This window comes from Episyrphus balteatus, chromosome 2 (assembly GCF_945859705.1).
Source record: "Episyrphus balteatus chromosome 2, idEpiBalt1.1, whole genome shotgun sequence".
Classification (NCBI taxonomy): domain Eukaryota; kingdom Metazoa; phylum Arthropoda; class Insecta; order Diptera; family Syrphidae; genus Episyrphus; species Episyrphus balteatus.
Genome location: NC_079135.1, coordinates 68,616,412 through 68,632,103, shown reverse-complemented (window position 1 = coordinate 68,632,103; position 15,692 = coordinate 68,616,412). Strand labels below are relative to the sequence as shown.

Sequence of the window (15,692 nt, the reverse complement as noted above, 5' to 3'; positions counted from 1 at the left end):
GTTTTGACCTTTAAAAGAAGTATGTCATTAAGTTTTTTGTATTACAAAAGAATTTTGAGTAAAAAAAATGGAAATTCGTTAAAGCCGTTTTAAAAAATGAAGGTATCTTAAAATAGATTGTCAAGTTATGTATTCGATAGACTGAAGTGAAAAAAAAAAAATTACATTTTTGCATGACATTACGTTGATAGAGTATAGAGAATGTCAAAAAAGTGGGTCCCGGAAGTCCGTCAATCTGTATACGAAGCTACACCCTAAACTGATAGACCGATTTACATCAAACTTGGTATGTAGCGTTTTTTGGCAACTCTCCAGAGGCGTTTTTGGAATTAATTTTTTTGGACAAAAAATAACGGTACATGTCATATATCGATTTTAGTAAAGTTGAATTTCCTCGACAATGGCTCCAACGATTTTGTTAAAGGAATTCAAATGTAAGTTTTAAGAAAAGGTCTATCTTTTAATGAATTTTTTTTTTTTTTGGAAAATCATTATTAACGGTACTTGCCATAGAACCGTTTTTTTTTTAATCCGTTTTACTCCGAAATTATTTATTAGATTTCAACTTAACTTTTTGTAAGAAAGCACTTATAAAATTTTAATATAAGCCGAAAATAAAATTCTAAAAAAATTAATTTTTGGATTTAAAAAAAAATTTTGAAATTTTTTTTGAAAAATCAAATAGTCGAGAACGGGACATTGAATTTTTTTTAAATTTTGGTTTTATATGTTGATTAGTGATTTCTACAAAATTGCATACCAATTTTATTTTAAACTTTTTTTCCAAAAAATCATTTATAAAAACAAACAAACAAATGAAATTGCTGACTTGATTGGAGGGCAATTTGATTTCAGATGTTGTTTTATTATTTTGAAAAACGATTTTAATATTTTTTTCTTTGTTATTTTTTTTTTTTTTTGATTTTATATACCTACAGTAATTACATTTACTAAATATCTACATATATAAAAAGTCCAAAAAAACCTTTGAACCCTAAGAGCAAGTTCGTGCGACCTAGTCGTTCATTTTATTTTAAATGAAAATCGTTAGAACCATTTTTGAGAAAAACGATTTTTCCATTTTGTTGATATGGCAAGTACCTACCGTTAATTTTGACTCTAAAAATTAAATTTCAATTTCTTCTCTAGGGAATCACCAAAAAATTCTCAAGTGAAGAAATCGCTACAGTAGTTTAGGCTGCAGATCGAGATAGCGACAGACAGACAGCATTGCGATACTAAGTTATTTTCGCATTCTCTTTCATCGTAATGCCATATTTGAAGTTCTTGGCACACGGAGATCGTTTTTAACGATCAGTTTATATTATCTTAATTTTCGATAGAATTTAATCACACGACACGTTCGAGTCCTCACTTTGATTGCAATTGTTACCTCAAATTCCAAATCTTAAACTTGTATTATAACAAAAATAAAAAAAAAGAGGTACACTACACATGTGTATCCAGAGGATAAAATAGATGAGGTTCAGAATTAAAACTGCATTCATACTTTGGTCTCTATTACTCCTTATTTTGTTATAAAAAATATGTAGGTAGCTATACATATTAAAAAATTATTGTACTTGATTGGGAGTGAAATTTAGTTTGGAACAAGTTCAAATTTTAAACAACACTCGTAATTCTTTTAATTTCGGCAAACCTTTTATTTTTTGCAAAAACAATCGCTACTTAAAATTAGTTCTTATAAAATTGAGCTGCAAGTTTTTTGGTTTGGATTTTAGTTACCAAAAGCAGTGTTTGAAATCGTAAAATAAAAAATAAAAATAAAATAGGAAAAAAAATTAAAAAAAAATAAAAAAAATTGAGTTTAAAATTAATTATTTCAAAAACTGTACGACATTTTAGCATCTTGTTTTCAACAATTGGTTGAAAATTTGCTAGAATTAAATTAAATTACCAAAAACAAAGCTTGATCGTGTAAAATTAAAGAAAAAATTAAAGTAAAAGAAAAAATTAAAAAAAAGTTAAAATTTTGAGTTTAAAAATTTGTTTTTCAAAAACTTTTCACGGAAACGACATTATTTGAAAAGATAATTAAATAATAGGGTTTTGGCTTTAAAAAAAGTTATAATATAAGATTGTAGGTGTGGCCGTTGTTTTTAAATATTTTTTAAAATAAAAGTTTTTTTTTGGCACTCTCCTAAGTAAAAAATTGAAAAAAATAGAACTCATCCAGTCTGCTTTCTGCCATTTTGAATTTAGAAACTACATGCCATCAGGAACACACTTGCAAAATGGCAGCCATTTCCGAGTCAGTAAATTTCAAAAAAATATTTACCACTCTGCGCCCTTCTGTCACCCCTTTTCCATCCACTTAGCTTTCTGCCATTTTGGAATTGTCACTTTAACACCTTCTTCAACCACCTCCACCACTTTTTACCCATTTCCGAGAAAGTTTTTTTTTCAAAAAAAAAAAAATGCAAGTTTGACCCCCCACCCACGCTTATTCCATCCAGTCTGCTTTCTGCCAATTTGGCATTTGCTTATCCCACCCCCATCCAACAATGAAAAAAAATTCCATTTCCCGAGTGAGTCCGAAAACTTGCATCCATCTCTCCGTCTATTAGTTCTTATAAAATTGCGCTGCAAACTTTTTGGGCAAATGAAATTTTGCATGAAAGGAAGAAAACAGATTTTAGTAACTATTTAAAAAGTGAAGCAAAGTAGTATTGCTGTCAGAAAAAAAATTACAAATCAAAACATTTTGTAAGTTTTGTTGTATGTATAATACGTGTACGCCACAGTGTACATATGTTTGATTATTATTAATAGCTATGATCATAACCATCGTTTAAGTTTTTACGAACCAATCAACATTATGTACAGTTGATATAAGCATAATTCTTAAGAAAAAATAAGAGATAGGAAAGTTCAAAATAATAAGGCTTCGATTGACATACACTTCATTAGAAAGTTAGTGGATTCTTAACATCAGCGAAACAAAAAATCTATGCTACGTAGCTTCTAGCTACGATGTCCTTCTTGAAAAACTTTGGTTTTATGCGTGAATCCAATGGAATGAAGGTTTATTGGTTTTTTAAAACTGCCAATATTGATTAAATATTGAATGCAATAATAATTCAATATTGTATTTATTTATGTAAACATCAAAAATATTTTACTGTTTCATATTAATAATTTGAGAATTCCTACTATGCTTTGACATTCTGCATCTCGAAACATACAGTGTTCAAATCTTCTGTTAAATTATCACTGGTATTAAATAAAACACTGTGTTTTAAAATACTATGTTTTGAAGTACACTTCTGAATTTCATTTCAAACTATTTATATTTATTATTAATTATGTATATTGTTCAGAAAAAATTACTTCAAATGAAAAAATAAAATCTCAAGTTTTAAAATTAAATTTTTCAAATAAATGTTAAGAAAAAGTGAAACGGTTGATATATTGATGTAAGCAATTATCGTACGAGGAAAGGAAAGATAAAGAAGAATAAATGGAAGATAAGAAAAAAGAACGGTAAGGTGAGAATTATTTTGTTTATCCTCTGATTTGAATATAGAATACATATATATGTAGCTATATGTACATTGTACATTCATAGGTCACTGAAAAAATGTGACAAGTTAGCTTTAACATTCTCAGAAAGTTTTATTATTTTTTTTATTATTATTTTGAAGTACATACGCATTTTAAAACACAGATTTAAAAAAGAATCAGTGTTTTATAATGACAAATTATAATTTTATTAAAGTGTCAAGGAAAAGAATTCATATGTACATAATTGTCCATCGTAAATTACTCACCAATGTATTGTTTTTTAGCTTGTGACTCGAGTGTTTTAGCACAGGTTAGACTTTTGTCATGGGTGTAAAAATTAGACTTCAGAATCCGAGTTATCTTAGATGATTACATTCGATAATTTTTTTATGAGAATACCTATGGATAAAAGGCGCCAGTTTTCTTTTCTTTTCTTGTATAACTACATTCATAGACGGAATCTTTACTATGAAGGTATGGGAGCTACAAAAAAATAAAATGCACGACTGGGGTCGCACGTACTTGCTCTTGCAGTTCAAAACACTTTTATGTTAGTCTACTTGTAGATTTTAAAAGCTGGATCTAAATTTAAAAAAAATTGATATTATGGAAGAGCCGACATTTAGGGCAAAATTTTGTTAAAAGAAAAAATTTTACTGCCACTGCTTTAAATATTACGTATACAAAGTTTAATCAAAATCGTTAGAGCCGTTTTCGAGAAATTCGTAATATCGTATTTTTTTGTATGGGAGGTATACGTTCTAAACGAGATATAAAAAAAACAAAAAAAAAAACTTTCAGAATTCCATAAAAATCATCTATACCAAATTTGAAGAAAATCCATCCACCCGTTTAGGCTGTGGAAATGTGTACAGATGGACGCACAGACACACAGACGCACGGACGGAACTGCGGGACCCACTTTTTCGGAATTCTCCATCATCGTAATGTTGGTTTTGATTAAAACCTCAATTTTTTTTTTCGACACGAAACCAATACTTGCCCTATAGAGCAAGTAAAAATAATTTTTTTAAAATTACTTTCATACATGTTATTGTACAAAGAAGTACAAAGATTTTTTTATTAAAAAAACATTTAAGAACAAGAAATATTTTGCTGAAATTTGTTGATCTGATCAGATCTTTAACTAGGTTATAACATCTAGAATTCGAATCAGTCTTTATATTGAGCTTTAAGAAATTACTGCTTCTATGGTAAAAATTGCGTACAATGTTAAAGCTTTTCATGTCAGAAATATTTAAAGATTAATTTTAATTTATTGTTGTAAGAAATGTAAAACTCTATAACATTTCTTTTTAAGAATGACAAAAATATCTTTTCAATGCCATTAAATTTCGTAAAAAGAATTTTTAGAATTTTTTTTTTCAAATTACTGAAACCGTTTTGCTTCATTTAATTAATATTATTTAATTTCGATTGTATGTAAAAATAAATGTCGATGAGAAAAAAATACGTATACGCCACAGTGAACATTATAAATTAATAAAAAAGTCAATAAAACGCCTTATAGTCTTGTTTGACTATAAGGCGTTTTATTGACTTTTTTATTAATTTATTAACAGTCTTGTTGGCCGAACTTTTTTTAATTTAATAGTGAACATTATGTTTGAATCTTAAAGCTATGTTCAATGTGAATCCAAATTTCTATTGAATTGTTGATGAGTACGTCCAAAGTGAAAAAAAACGATATTGTATAACTTATACCATAACGTTTTAAAAAATATTTTTTATTTACAAAAGAACGACGACGCAACGCTTATTGGAATTGTAATTTAAATCAAAATCGTTTTAGCCATTTTTGATAAAGGACCAATTTTAGTCCTAGACATAAAATTTCAATTTCAACTCTCGTATGCTGCAGTTCAAAGAGAGAAATGCGGAGTATGGGCCATTTGCTGAATCGAAAATTAAATAACACGGTGTTACAAAAATGAGGTTTTAAAATATACGCGAGCGGAGACCTATCAGGTTTTGTAGAGCTTGTCGCACTGAATACGAAACGGTATTTGAAAATCCCCTAACACCCCCAAAATCTGGAGTTACGGGCAAAAAACGGTTTTTTGGACCTTCACCAATTGAAAAAATTCTAGCTTCGACATTTTTTTACCCATTTTCGATTTTTTTACAGTTTCTGATAGAAGATAAATATACCTTTTTAACAATGTATAAAACATGTAACTCGGTTAAACCACTTAGAATTTATAAGATGTCAAAGTTCAAAAATTCAATTTTTTTTGTCATTTGCCCAACTTCGGCATCAATTTAAAGTATATGTTTTCAAAACAACATGCTATTTAAAAAATATATTCTAAAACTATATCTATTTCCCAATTGATCGAGGTATTTTTTATGAAAATCACTTCAAAATTGGCTTAGAAAAAAAAATTTTTCGATTTCAACCCAGATACAGAAATTCGAACTTTTAGGTATAGAACAAAAATGTTGTTTGAGCACTTAGTAGGATAAGTTGGACTCCAGGATTTGATGAAGGGTTTTTGTAGAGGAGCTAAATACAAACAATTTTTTTCTTTAGGAGGGGGGTCTATCTCCCCCCGTTTAGGTGGGAGGGGCATTTTTCTAAAAAAAAATTATCAAAATAAAAAAAAATTATTAAAAAACAACGGCAACACTTACAGTAATAAATGATACCATTTCCAAAAGGCAAAATTGTGCATTTGATTCTAATTATTAAATCAATATAATATTACCAATAGTTTTTGAAATAATCGATTTCAAAGTTGAAAATAGGGGAAAAAAATTTTTTTAAAACTCATGTTATACTATTTTTGTCCAGACTGTGAATTTTAGTAAAAAAATTACTCACACAGAAAACTGCCTCAATTGATTCCTTATCGAACCGTGAAAACTATATGTTTCTATGTCTTCTAGTTTTTGGGAAAATTGAAAAATTATTTTATCAGATTTTTCTTTTTTCAAAATATTTTTTGTTTTTATTTGTTTTTATTTTTCAATTTTCTCAAAAACTAGAAGACATAGAAACATATAGTTTTCACGGTTCGATAAGGAATCAATTGGGCAGTTTTCTGTGTGAGTAATTTTTTTACTAAAATTCACAGTCTGGACAAAAATAGTATAAAATGAGTTTTAAAAAAATTTGTTTCCCCTATTTTTAACTTTGAAATCGATTATTTCAAAAACTATTGGTAATATTATATTGATTTAAAAATTAGAATCAAATGCACAATTTTGCCTTTTGGAAATGGTATCATTTATTACTGTAAGTGTTGCCGTTGTTTTTTAATAATTTTTTTTATTTTGATAATTTTTTTTTAGAAAAATGCCCCTCCCACCTAAACGGGGGGAGATAGACCCCCCTCCTAAAGAAAAAAATTGTTTGTATTTAGCTCCTCTACAAAAACCCTTCATCAAATCCTGGAGCCCAACTTATCCTACTAAGTGCCGAAACAACATTTTTGTTCTATACCTAAAAGTTCGAATTTCTGTATCTGGGTTGAAATCGAAAAATTTTTTTTTCTAAGCCAATTTTGAAGTGATTTTCATAAAAAATACCTCGATCAATTGGGAAATAGATATAGTTTTAGAATATATTTTTTAAATAGCATGTTGTTTTGAAAACATATACTTTAAATTGATGCCGAAGTTGGGCAAATGACAAAAAAAATTGAATTTTTGAACTTTGACATCTTATAAATTCTAAGTGGTTTAACCGAGTTACATGTTTTATACATTGTTAAAAAGGTATATTTATCTTCTATCAGAAACTGTAAAAAAATCGAAAATGGGTAAAAAAATGTCGAAGCTAGAATTTTTTCAATGGGTGAAGGTCCAAAAAACCGTTTTTTGCCCGTAACTCCAAATTTTGGGGGTGTTAGGGGATTTTCAAATACCGTTTCGTATTCAGTGCGACTAGCTCTACAAAACCTGATAGGTCTCCACCCGCGTATATTTTGAGTGTTACACCGTGTAATTAATGTTGACCATAAACTCTTATTCCTTACTCTTTCCTCTGCGTAAAATGTCACATAAGGATTTATGTAGAACTTAAATGCTTAAGTTTCGATTCAGCAAACGGGTCTAAGGTACCCACATTTACGAATCCTTAACTAACGTATGTAAGTAAAAAGCAACCTTATCACTAGGACTACTAAAGAAAAAGTAAAGCGATTGACCTAGTTTGTAGTTCTTTTTTTTCTTGTAAGTTTTCCTTTGTGCTGGCACAACAAATCAATACATATTCCCTTTTTAAAATGCAAAAGACATTATAAAATAGAATAGAGCTAATAAGAAATATAAAAAAATGTTTTCTTAAAAGCAAACCACATCTTAAAGCAGCAAGATTTTATAAATTTAAAGTTTTCTTAAAGTTATTTACATACATTTCTTTTATCCTTAACAAAAAAAAAAAAATAAAGAAAAATAAATCCCGAATGAATCACTCGGGGCTTATACGGTTGAGTAGAGAAGAAGAAAAACTTTATGCGTGTCACAGTAAGTGTACACAAAATATCCCAATAGTAGCTTTGAAAGGAAACTTTTTTATGCCTGCGGCGAGTTATTTGCGATCTGCATCAAGGGCAATTTTTGCCATTTTAGGCTTTTAAACACACATGTCCCTACAAAGTAGAAAAATGAGATTACCAATGAAATTGTCTACGAACTTCTGACCTTTGAGGCAAATGCCTCGAGTAAGAGAGTTTATGGGAAAATCTCAAAAAGAAACCATAGTATTTAGAAAGACTGTTAAAAAAATCTCGAAACTCACTTTAGAGGTTTAACAAAAAGGTCTACTGGACATAGAAAAGGTGATTTCTTGTCATGGACACTCATCATATATCTGAAGGTATGGTGCAGAAGAATATAAATGATTTTTTTTTAGCAAAAAAGTAGAAAGTCTCTGAATTTATTTGACACAAGAGTTATACCTATGTATACGATTTATGGGATGATTTTGTCTCGATTTTGAAACTTTTTACAACATCTGGTAAAAAAGACTTGACGACGCACTATACGTGATACTGGAATGATATGTTTCTTCATACCTACATACATACATACGTGTTTATTGTTTCAAATTTAAATCCATGAAACATGTTTAGCGAATAAGGAGGATTGACGATAAGCCCTTAAAATAAATATTCGACATTGAGCCGCAATTTTATAAAATATTTTTATTGCCACAGGATAAATATAATAGAAAAAATATCACTTCCTTAGACATAAAATCAATAAACGAAACATAAATCTTGTACAATGAGAATAAGTATTAAGCCTTAAGTATTTTTTTTATGAAAAAAGTGAATGAATTTTGTTCTAAAAAAATGACCGCACATTGTCATCGTATATGAACTTAATCAATTGGGTTTTGCAATTTATTTTAAAATAACAAGGTAAATATAATCAATCATATTCCAGTACAAAAAAAAATTTCAGAAAGTTCCAGAAATCGAGTGAAATAAAATTGACATACAAATTTTAATTCGACTGAAATAGTTACTGTTCCAGGATACTGTGGGATAATGCCCACTGATTTCAATAGTTTCTTATGATCAGTATGCATCGTGATTTGGATACGAATATCTCCTAAACGGTTAAAGCAATCAATTTGATGCCCAGGAATTTTCTGTTGAACGTTTAAGCCCCTAAAAGTATACATCTTGCTTATTTCATTATAATGAATTTTCAGTGAATTAATTTTGAAAAAAAAATTGTACTATATTTTTTTTTTAAATCTGACCTCGAATATCTTTCAAATGGTTAGATCAATAATAAAAAGTTGACAAGACCTTTTTTGTGGGGCAATCTGTATCCTACAAGAATATGTCTACTTTTTCTACTTTGCATTAAAAAAAAGTTAAATTATTTTTTGTATAGCATTGTTCAACGGTTATAATGCTTTTTTAATAGTTATGTGTAAGAAGAATTATTGTAAAATATGACTGATTAAAAAAACTGATGGAATCCATGCATTTGTGGCAGCAATGTGAAAAACTTAAGATTTTACAGTCAAAATAATTTATTAAATTAATAGGATTTTTTTGCTTTTTGCTACCAATAACTTCCTAGTAACTCTAGATTTGATAAAAACTTTTACCAGTCTGCAATCCCCTTTGGAAGCGCATATTTTTAAAAAAGTTGGCCACCTACGTTCCTATGGATTTTTTTTATACCACAGGTGTTTGAAAATTTTCATAAACATTTTTTTTTTCACATTTTGCATCGAAAAACAAATTTCAAAATTTTTTTAAAGAAAAGATGCAACAGTTATAAAAACTCTTAACTTCGTGTGTAGTGAGCCAATTATTGTAGAAAATTATAAAAATAAGAAATTTATAAAATTCATTCATTCGTGATTGTGGTTAAAGAAAACGTAAGATGATGAAATTTAAAGTACACTGAAAGAAAAAAAGGTAATATTTTCTAAACTGGTTGCGATAGAAACTTTTTCTATTCGGTTTCAGAACAGTCAAAAGTGCACCTATCAGCCATTTCAGGCTTATCCATTTTCTACCGGACACCCTGTATAAGACCTTTTTTGTAGAGCGTTCAATTTCCTATAAGAATATGTAAAGAAATTTGCTTAGAAGTCGATATATAAAAAAAATAATTTTTTAGTAGAAGATTGATGTAAAAATGGAAAATTGCGAAGCAGAGGACCTTCCCATTAAGATAAAAAGCTAATATTTGGTGATTATATTCTAGAGGTGTCTAGCAATCTATTTTTCGAAGTATAAAATCAAAAAAACGAATTTAGATTTTTTTTTGACACACCCTAATTGTCTATTGAATAGACCCTTTTGAATGGAACAAATTCGTTCAAGAGTTTTTATTGCTGATTATGATTCCTTGGCATGAAAGAATAGTCCAGCCAAAGGTGCTACTAAATCCATTGGTGCATTTCTGAGAAAACGGCAACACTGGTCGGTTTTCAGTTTTTTTGATTTAACTCGAAAACCAAGCCTAACTTTGAAATGGTTCTTAGACACTTTTCATAGCAAATTAAATAATATACAAATGAATTCCGTGAGTTTATTGAATTCAATTTTATAGTCGGTCAAAGTCCGGGTTCTTCTCGCAAGGTTAGGACAATATGACATTTTTTGAAATATCTGAAGAACTTTTGATTTGTTTGGGATTTTCTTCAAGAATGAAGAAAGAAGTGCTTTTAAAGCACTTCTAAAATTGAATTCGATTAACTCACGGAATTCATTTGTATATTATTTTTTAGATAATTTCATTGTGAAGTGCTTGGACATTTTTTGTTTAAATGAATAAAAATGGAACTATGAAATAAAAACGGCACCGACCTCTTTTCCAAGATGGCGGCTATTCCCGACGATCTATCATCCCAAAGGATAAGGACGTACACCCAAACACGTTTCATGAAAAAAATTTGTCCCGCGAAAAATGCAATTTGATTTAATAATATGCCTGGGCTATTTTGTTTAAAACTCATTTGAGTATTTTTTCGTTTTTCAAGAGAAAATATTCGTTGGTCGCTGATTTTACAAGAATTGTTTTTCAGGCCATTGGAAACAGTAAAAGAGTTGGTATTAAATGTTCTTCTATGCAATAGACCAAAGCTAATGGCTCTCCGTCCATCCATTCGATCCGTATTTATAAAAATGCACATACACAAAATTGCACACAAGGCCATAAGGATGCAAATAGATTTGTTTGTTTGTCATATTTAGTTTATATTAAATCAATCCCTTGAAGTTTGTTTACTTTAAAAGTCTAAAAATTACAAATTAATATGATTTTATCGAGTTTTAAAAACTTGATTTTAACTAAAAAAAGTCAAAAATTTAGAAAAAGTGCTAATTTTTGAATAAGTTGTTTCTTGACGAAAAAAGTTAAAAATTGCATATTATCAAAGGATTTTACCTTTATTTTATTTCATTAGTACAAAGTTTTAACGTACACAAAATGCTCTTTGATTTAGTAAAAAAAAAATCGTAAATTTTGTATCTTTTTTTTCTTTGATTTTTGTTAGAATTTTAGTCAAAAATAATTTTTAAAATTTTGTAACCATCTTAAGATGACAGAAAATTTAATTTGCTATGAAAAGTGTCTATGAACCATTTCAAAGTTAGGCTTCGTTTTCGAGTTAAATCCAAAAAAACTGAAAACTGACCACAATGTTGATGTTTTCTCAGAAATGCACCAATGGATTTAGTAGCACTTTTGGCTTTTATGCCAAGGAATCATACTCAGCAATAAAAACTCTTGAAAGAATTTGTTCTAATTTTACTCTGGAGCTCCGGTCTATTAAATATAGACAATATGTATTTATGTATATTCATAGAAAATTCATACATTTTTTTTGGAATTCGGTTTTAAGTCGTGGAGAAACCTATACAAAATTGTATTTAGGTACTAAAGTCAAAGCGTAGACAAAACGTAAAGATGCCCAGAATATACGACCACTATCGGTATTCGACCTCTGCGGCCTATTTTTACTTGCGATATAGGTACTATAGGGCAAGTTTAGGATTCGTAAAAAAAATCGAACTCGAGATAACAATTTTACATGACATTACGATGATGGAGAATGCCAAAAAAGTGGGTCCGGCAATTCTGTCTGCCTGTCTGTCTGTCTCTCTGTCTGTAAGAACCTCGAGCTACAGCCTAAGCTACTGAAGCGATTTTGTTCAAACTTGGTAGTTAGCAGTTTTTGGTGATTCCCTAGAGGGGAAATTGAATTTTTTTTTTTATGACCAAAACTAACGGTACCTGCCATATAACGGAAATAGAAAAGTTAATTTTTTTCAAAAACGGCTCTAACGATTTTGATTAAAATTTTTATGTGTGGTATTACACATAAGAGCCAACTTTTTAAATAAAAAAAATATTTTTTGTACCGTTATTAACGGTACCTGTCATAGAATGGTTTTTTTGGTTTCTGAATATCTCGTACAAAATTAACCCGATTTCAACGAAAATTTTTATGCAAAAGCAATTAAATAATAATAATATTAAAATTTTAGAAAATTTTCAAAAAGTGCATTTTTGGATTTTTAAAAAATATTTCAAAATTTTTTTTTGAAAAATCAATTTTTTGAAAACGGGTTGGTGAAAATTTTTGAAATTTCGTTTTTATGTGTAAATTAATTATTTCTTTAAAATGGCATACCAACTTTTTTTTTTGAAAAATGTTAGAAATTTTTTATATATAAAAAATAATTTTTTTAAAAAACGGCTCTAACGATTTTGGAAATTTTTTTTCTAAAAATACCTTTTTATGCAAGTAATAAAATGGCATACTTGGTTTTTTGTAAAACATAATTTAAAACGGTGTTTTTTGAATAAAAAGCTTTAACATTAGAGTTACTTTTAGCATAAGAGCAAGTACGTGCGACCCCAGTCGTGCATTTTATTTCTATTTGGTTTTAGAACAGTCTTAAGTGTTGCTGTCAGTCATTTATGGCTTATCCATTGTTTACCGGACACCCTGTATTATGATTAACATTTTCCTTACCGATTTTGTATAGCCCTCTTCATTAATACTGCATTTTAGAGAAAAAATTAGTTCTCTTCCACCAAAGATTGCCGAGCTATTGATAAATGAACACAAGTAAAGTAGGTGCGATGACACCCAAAATAAACGTTTTTTGCTAATATCTCGTCTTTATGATGTACGACGGTAAAAAATTTATTATTTGTTATGATTGTTTAGAAAACATGCTGAACTTTTATTACTTTATGTGATATAAAAAAAGTGACATTATGAGAATAAAAGAAAGAAATTAGCTTCCTATGTAGAACAAGTACATATACCTACCTACATTATTGCTAAACTGTTTCCGACTACTTTCGAAAACAGATTCCTTACGTTTCTTTTCACTTGGCAATTTTCCCTCAAGATATATTTCGTCTATTTTCCATTTGAATATAAACTCCTATTTTATATGTCATATATTTATGATTTAAAGTTGAGTATGATTAAAAAAGATCCATCTAAACTAATTTTATATAAAATATCCTTTTTTCATTGAAAATAACACAACAACAACAAACAAAACAAAATAACACAATTGTTATTCTCTGCAGAGCTTGCCTTATTATTTTCTTTCTTTCAAAAATACTCATATAAAAACGCCAGAGTTTATTTTCATAAGGTAGATACAGTTACTTTGTACATTTTTACTTGCGATAAAGGTACTATAGGGCAAGTTTAGGATTCGTAAAAAAAATCGAACTCGAGATAACAATTTTACATGACATTACGATGATGGAGAATGCCAAAAAAGTCGGTCCGGCAATTCTGTCTGTCTGTCTGTCTGTCTGTCTGTCTGTCTGTCTGTAAGAACCTCGAGCTACAGCCTAAACTACTGAAGCGATTTTCTTCAAACTTGCTAGTTAACAGTTTTGAGTGATTCCCTAGAGGAGAAATTGAAGTTTTTTTTTTAGGACCAAAACTAACGGTACCTGTCATATAACGAAAACAGAAAAGTTGATTTATTTCAAAAACGGCTCTAACGATTTTGATTAAAATTTTTCTGCTTACTATTACAGATAAGAGCCTTCTTTGACAATAAAAAAAATATTTTTTGTACCGTTATTAACGGTACCTGCCATAGAATGGTTTTTTTGATTTATGAATTTCTCATAAACGACAACACAGATTTCGATCAAATTTTTAATTCAGAAACGTTTAAACAATCATTATTTAAAAAAATTTAAAATTTTTCAAAAACCACATTTTTGGATTTTTAAAAAATATTTCAAAATTTTTTTTTGAAAAATCAATTTTTTGGAAACGAGTTGGTAAAAACATTTAAAATTTTGTTTTTATGTGTAAATTAATTATTTATTCAAAATTGCATATCAACTTTTTTTTTGAAAAATGTTAGAAAATTTTTATATATAAAAAATTATTTTTTTAAAAAACGGCTCTAACGATTTTCGAAAATTTTTTTCTAAAAATTCCTTTTTATACTAGAAATAAAATGGCATACTTAGTTTTTTGTAAAAGATCATTTAAAACGGTATTTAATTATTTATAAAAACGGATTTTATTTTTTTTTTTGTACCACTAACGAAATTCCGTGAAAATATCAAATTTTAAATTTTCCCTAATTTTGTTCAATGAAAAACTTTAACATTAGAGTAACTTTTACCATAAGAGCAAGTACGTGCGACCCCAGTCGTGCAATTTATTTTGTATAATATATGCCTTTAAGGGAAGAACCCCCCATCTAGAAAAATTATCTCAGCATAACAAAAGTTAGATATATGTAAATTTAGGAAAAAGGGCATATGAAAGCGTAGGTAATTGTCTAAACCTCTGAATATATAAATGAAAATGTTGTTAGGGAAAAATTAAACCTGCTGTGTTCGTTCTTTTATATACGAAAAACAAAAGCGCATAATCAAAATACGTTTATTTTCATTTCAGATTTCATACACCAAGTGTCAAAAAATGTTTTTTTTTTATTTTTATTTTTTTTTTATCATGCTAAAATATAAAAATAGACTTGGAAGGTTTTGTTGGAACAAGCAATTGCAATTACTCAGTTATTTTATTCAAGTTGGTTTTATTAGGTAAATGTTTTTTTATATTTTATTCAAAATCAGCTGAATTTAGATGATTTTATTTTGTATTGTATTATTTCAAATTGAGAGTAATTTCATAAAAAAGAGCTTAAAACAAATTTAAAAATTAGCATGAACTGTTTTTAAAAATTACAACTCTAATTCATCAAGTGGGGCTTTGGTAGTTTTGCGGGTTATTGTTACGAGAAATTAAGCTGAAATAAATCACACACAAATTTAAAAGTTACATTATTTTCATATAATCCAGTCAAATAAGGGTTTAACCTCGGAATGAATGTTAGTAGAAATTTTTTTTGCTCAATATCTTCCTTTTGCCATTCTATAACATATCTCAAAAGTCTAGAAAAATCTCATGTCCGCTTGTCGCGATTTCAAGGTCAAATCGCGAAATGGAGATTTTCAAAATTAGCAAAAATAGGCTATGGTATTATATACACATATGATACATGATTTCAAGGTATATTTTAATGCTGATTCCAAAAAATCTAAAATTAAGACAATCCGACGTCTCTGGAAAAAGTTATACCTGTTTTTCATCTGTCAACTCATATTATTATAACAGTTGCAAACTTACTGCCTAAAAACCCTTAAAAGTTATGGTAGATGAA

At 28.5% G+C, this 15,692-nt stretch overlaps 1 protein-coding gene across 12 annotated transcripts in view; it reads left to right on the top strand.

Annotated features, from left to right (window-relative positions):
- Positions 1-15,692, top strand: part of LOC129908169 (uncharacterized) — a 94,600-nt gene that overhangs the window by 30,650 nt on the left and 48,258 nt on the right. For 7 of the 12 annotated variants that reach the window (XM_055984513.1, XM_055984510.1, XM_055984509.1 and 4 more), the window contains exon 1: positions 3,294-3,504. The exons of 2 other annotated variants lie outside the window; for them this stretch is intronic. The gene's annotated coding sequence lies outside the window, so the exon portion shown is untranslated. Of the gene's footprint in view, positions 1-3,292; positions 3,510-15,692 lie in introns of those variants that run through there. 3 more of the 12 variants (XM_055984511.1, XM_055984504.1, XM_055984508.1) reach the window with 2 other exon arrangements.